This window comes from Balearica regulorum, chromosome Z (assembly GCF_011004875.1).
Source record: "Balearica regulorum gibbericeps isolate bBalReg1 chromosome Z, bBalReg1.pri, whole genome shotgun sequence".
NCBI lineage: Eukaryota > Metazoa > Chordata > Aves > Gruiformes > Gruidae > Balearica > Balearica regulorum.
The window spans coordinates 25,401,806-25,408,141 of NC_046220.1; positions in this window are offsets into that span (position 1 = coordinate 25,401,806).

Genomic DNA, 6,336 nt, shown 5'->3' on the forward strand with positions numbered 1-6,336 from the left:
CATCAGATGGTTGTATCTGCAGAACAAATTAGAAAAGGCAATTTACGCTAGCAAACATAAATTGTACAGTATAGATTACCCAAGTATTCAGCAAAGCAGTAACATTAACTTTCCTTTTCCACTTACAGTGCCCTGAAATTGAGATGAACGTACTGTGTTCAGCCATAAGGATCACATAATGAATTAGACAATACAGTGTTCGAAATGAAGACTAGGTCTGTAAAGATATAGATGAGCAGCCAAGTTTTTCATTTAAACACTGAGACACATTTTTTAAATTCCTTATTGGACTGCAAAATCAGATACTTATATTTTCCCCCAATTTTTTTTTTTTCATAATGTTAACCACTGCTGCTATCTTACTGTACTGGCAGGATATGATATGATAATACATATATATTGTATTCAGTGCAAACACATCAGAATGCCAGCCAACAAAAAAACAAGTCAAGAGCCACCAGATCCTGACTGTTGTTTTCAAACAAGCATGCAAACCAGTTAAAATTAGGTAGGCTTTTTATATTCCATAATTTCCTATGAAGGAAAAGATTCTAGATTATGCCCTCACAGATTTGATGATGTTTCACTTCTTGTTTATGCTGTTTCTAAAATGGAAATCTGTTATGAGGTGTGAGCTCTCTGATCTCAGAGAAAGTCTTCTCTATGCTGGAATATTCTTTTATACTTTTATATGGAGCCTCTCTGTTGGGGAATTTGTCCTTTAAAGTGATTCCTCCCACCCTCCAAAGAACCACTTTTTTGCAGAACAGTATCTTAAGAAACTTTGATATAATTCATCAAACATATGATGACTTCAAAAATCTTCTTCTCCCCAACTTCTACATCTAATCCTGAAAACCATACTGAAATATGGTTCTCCTACACTGCACAGACTGAGATTTGAACTTCTACTAAGTTTACAGAATAAGGGCCATAAAACCTTAGTCCCCTCAAATTCTCTTTCTTCTCTAGGCCTACAGCTCTACTGTAAGAGCTGGCCCTGTCTTACAATTTTCCAATTTTTTTTTTCCTATTTCATGCCAGTAAGAAAGTTCCTATGAATTTGCAATATTACAAAATATCAGACTGTGATACCTGATGGGGTGAGGGTGAGAATGAGGAGAGGGAGGAATAAAGTATTTTTGTGTATGCTGAACAAAAGACCAAAGAATTTAAAGGTTTCTGTAGATTTTCACTTAAAACTTTATGAAGACACTTGCCTTCCCTCATGTTTTCTGTGATAAAGTATGTAAGTTATCTATGTGTGATAACGTGTGGTTATTAGTCTTAGTATATCCAATATAACCACCACAGGCCTGAATAACCTTTATTAATCACCAACCTTTCAGCATTAGAAAAATAACACACAATAAAGGAAAACTTACTTTGTCAAAGTAATGCTTTTGAAACACTGAGCTTGGTATTTGCTTTAATGGTTGCAGAAATCAAAATGCAGAGAAATGAAGGTATCTGACACTTATCCATTGTCCTTTCCTCCAGCTGCAGTATTGGGTGAAAAATGGAACATAATCAGCCTACTCCTAAGGAGCTGCTCAAGTAGCCCATGCTTTCACTTTGTAAAAGTATGGATAAAGTTTACATGCCCAAATGTACTTCCACAGTTGCAGACAGAATGAAAGACTGTGTGACTAATAATTGCGAGGCATGATCACAGTAATGACACACACTTACATAGGTGCCATCTTCCCAGGTAATTTGCAGTGAGGTCTCTGTCACTTCCTAGAACAGCCCACTAGTTTCATGCATGTGTACTACAAATTACTCTACATAGAGTACTTGCAGTTTCACATTGGAGATGAATCCTGCTCTCCTTCCATAAATCTGGAAGAGCTTCTTCGGGATCGTTTTATTTTTATAAATAAGAATTTTGATCTTCTGTTTTATCAGTAGGACAAAATACACTTCCTGCCATCCATCTTCTGTAGGAAATGAATGAAAAAGTGTCTTCACTGCCTTACATGCTCTTCTTCTGGGAGCTGCTCTGACCAAAGCCTTCTGGGTTCACTGTTTCAGTCAGCATACAACACAAGAGAGAGCAATGCCTTTCAGCCTGCACCCCCTATGCTTGCCCAAAAACCAGGCTGACATCACTTTTTATTCCAGGATCAGCAGGACTAGACAAAGTGAGAAAAACATTGCAGAGGCATAATTTGAAATTAGAGGCTGAGGCAAGATAGCTGCTTTCGCCTTTTTTCTCTTTCCTCCCTTCCCTTTTTCCTCACTCTTACACCTGCAGTTCCACACAAGTGCTAATCCACAGTGGACCACCTCTCTCTTATCAGCTAACAGATGTCCTTCTCTGAGGCAAAAACAGTAAGGAGGAAGGGTACTTTCCCCATCCCCTGCACCCTGTCTGAGCAGAAGCTAGGGGGTGGGTTAATCCAACAAAGGAGTTGGGATGTGTCCTGGTTTTTAGCTAGGATACAGTTAATTTTCACAAGAAACTGGGAGGGGACATAGCCAGGACAGCCAACCCAAACTAGCCAAAGGGCTATTCCATACCATATGACATCATGCTCAGTATATGGGGGTGGGGGGGAAGAGTATGGCTGGGGAGGGGGGATTGCTGCCTGGGGACAGGCTGAGCACCGGGTTCCAGGCAGTGAACATATTGCATTGTGTATCACCCACTTTGTATATTCTTTTACTAGTACTGTTGTTGTTATTTCCCCGCTCCCTTTGCCATCACAGTAAACTGTCCTTATTCCAACCCATGAGTTTTGCCTTTGTCTTCCCATTCTCCTCCCCAGCCCACCAGGGAGGGAGGGGTGAGCAAGCAGCCACCTGGTCCTCAGCTGTGGCGGGCCCTGAACCTTGACAGGGTGCGATGGACATGGAGTGGAAGCTGGTGGAAGAGTTGTGCAGGAGTCTTTAAAGGGCAGGGCATAGGTAGGACTTTAAAAATAAAGACTTTCCATGTCTCCACCATGTCCTTTACATCCCTGTCTTGATGTGGCTGCAATCCAGGGAGTCACTAAAAGTTGCTAGGGAGACTAACTCTGGAAGAATACAGAGTGCAGAAAGGAGATTTGTATGTACACCTTTTTAGGTCTCATCCAGCAGGTCTGAGATTTCTCTGCCTAAAAGATTTGTTGCTCTTTTCTGTCTCCAGTAAAATGCAGGTGTAGAGCTGCAAAATTCTAGGTGTTTTTAGAAGAAAAAAATGCAGGTAGTTCCTTTTCAAAATTCTGTCTAACTCAGGTCACTGTCTTAATAGGCTTACAATTTTTTGATCCCTTCCGTATCTTTGTACTTTTCACTGTTTTACCCCTTTGCTACTGTCTTTAAAAAAAAAAAAAAAAAAAAATCTGTCTTCCCAGTCTAGTCTTCTAGATGAGGAGATCTTCTCTCTACCAGCAATACCTTTCTATTCCATACTGGTGTTACCTTTGCAGCTTGATAAAAATTGCAGGTCTACAGGGATGGAGGACTGAGGAACCTCCATTCATACTCGTGTTGACTGAGGGCGCTGCTGTGGTTTGACCCTGGCCAGCAGCTTGGCCCCACACAGCTGTTCACTCACATCCCTCAGTGGGATGGGGGAGACAGTCAGGAGGGTAAAAGTGAGAAAACCCGTGGGTTAAGATAAAGATCGTTTAATAGGTGCAAGCAAATCAAATCAACAAACCTACTTCCTTCCCATCAGCAGGCAGATGTTCAGCCATCTCCAGGAAAGCAGGGCTCCAGCACGTGTAACGGTGACTTGGGAAGACAAATGCCATCACTCTGAACGTCTGCCCCTTCCTTCTTCTTCCCCCAGCTTTATATGCTGAGCATGACATCATATGGTTTGGAATATCCCTGTGGGCAGTTGGGCTCAGCTGTCCCGGCTGTGTCCCCTCCCAACTCCTTGTGCACCCCCAGCCTACTCGCTGGTGGGGTGGTGTGAGGAGCAGCAAAGGCCTTGGCTCTGTGTAAGCACTGCTCAGCAGTAACAAAAACATCTCTGTGTTATCAACACTGTTTTCAGCACAAATCCAAAACACAGCAGCATGCAAGCTACTACAAAGAAATTTAACTCTATCCCATCCAAAACCGCTATAAGTACCGCTGTGCTACCTCTAATTTCTGTATAATGTATTAGAGGCTTTATGGCTTATCTACAGCCTTTACTCTATACATATATTTTTCTTTCTTTAATAGCACATACCCTTCAAAATTTGTATTTCAGTCACTTCTGCTGAGTTTCTATAGTGGTCTATATAAACAGAAGGAGAAAAAGAAGTGAGGCTGCAGACTAAGCATCCAGATAACATGGACAAAGGCAAGATATTCAAGGTCACTTCTCTGCAAAGGTTCTTTGGTCTCTTCCACTGGCTTCTGCTAAAGTTTCTGGGACCTTGACTCAGGTACTCCAGGGCTAGCCTTTTGTATTGCAGACAGTATTAATATTTCTTCTTCTCACTCAAGAGGGATTTTTAAGACATTCAGCCAAAGAATCTGTCCAAAACTCAGGGATTTTTTTGAGGTAGTATGACAAGTAACAACAATACTGAGGTGACCAAATAGCACTAGTGATCCATACCAAATTTGCAGCTTCTATTTCTGTTACTTAAAATTTGCCAGTATTTTGCATCTCTCTTGTTAGATACAGTTTTATCGTCTGTTTATCTGATTAATACATTCTTTATATGTGAACCAGGCACTAAGACTTCAGTCCTTTATAGTCCCATGTGATCAACTCATGCTGTGTATCTTAAATTCTTTATTTTCATAGCTGGTCTGCACATTCTCAATATCATGTATGTAGTGTGTGCACTTCATTAATGCTTTGGATGTACACATCTTGCTTGTTTAGTCAGTTACCCAATTGCTTATCAATCCTAAGTGCAAGTACCCCAACACATCAATTGCATAGCCACAATAATTAGACTTCCTGTTTTTCATATTTTTTCAGTGTTGTTTTAGCTTGCACTGAGATAAAAGCAATTGCAAAGCAGTTAGCTCACCAAAGACAAAAGAACAAGGGTATATTGATCCCAGAACTTTGCAAACTAATTGCAGATCTGGTATAAACTAACTATAAAAGGATGAAATTGAGACCTTAATTGACCATGAATAAATTTAATCTGAAAACAAGTAGGTGATATGCAATCATGAATGATGTGAAATTGCAGTATAGCTTTTTCATAGGTGTGGACAGACCAAGAAAGAGAATTAGCTTTAAAATGGATCTTCATAAATGTAGTTAATAGGATTGTGCAATGTAACTGCCCATGATGGCAGAAGGTGAATTGACTCTGGAGGTGTCTCTCAGCCCTATATTTTTATATAGATTCTGAAAAGATGAAACTCAATTCAATATATGCATATGATCACAAAAGAGGATGTAGTTTTTAATCTGTCATGTTAACATTGGATGTCTCATAACATAGATATTAAGTCTTCAGAGCTTGAAGTGCACATAAGGTCCCTGCGAAAATGAGACTTGTATCTCTCTTGAGTTTTCTATGAGCACAATTCCAAGCAGATACCATAGCTTACTGCCTTGATAAAAATGTTCCAAGTTATCCACACCATAATGGTCATATACCCATACTTATTTTGATGAGAAAGTTACAACAGATTGTTGTAAAAATATCAATAAAACCAAAAAATACCAATAAGGAAAAAAATTAGGTCTCTATTTTGTACTTACTTTTATGCTGTTTCTAAACCCAAGGTGGAAATTCTGCTACTTCCTTCCATATATTTTTTATTGACATTCTTAACACACCATTTAAAAGATAACCCATCCTTTAAAAACCTGTTCTCAGGAATTGGCAATTTTACAAAATGTTGGTGGGATTAACCAGCAACAAGCTATGGCAGTATGGCCAAAAATTTCGTATAGACCCAGCTTCCTAAAGGTCAGTCCTGAAATCCAGACTAATATGCACTTATGGTTATCAGGACCAGATACATCATAACTATTTTTTTAATTATGATTTTTGTGTTCCTTTGTAGCTCAAAAATTAAATACCATCCTAGTCTTGGGTCATCAGTCTGTGTGGCCTGTTTGAATATGCACAGAGATAACATTGAAAAATCTCACAATCTATTGCTATATATGTAATAAAACTTTAATGTCATAAATTGAGGGGATTTTACTGCTTAATTCCTAGACCATGCTAGCTGTATCAGTTTTCAGGCTTCCAACATTTCTAGTTTTATGATTTCCAATTTCATGAAATATAAGCAGTGATAATGAAGACATGAACTGTTAGTTATATCTTCCTTCTGACATGAACACCGTGAAGATTTCACAAGTGATAAAGATACTCCGCCATATAGTAGTTCATCCCGTTTCCACAGCGATTGCTGCGCTTTCCTATC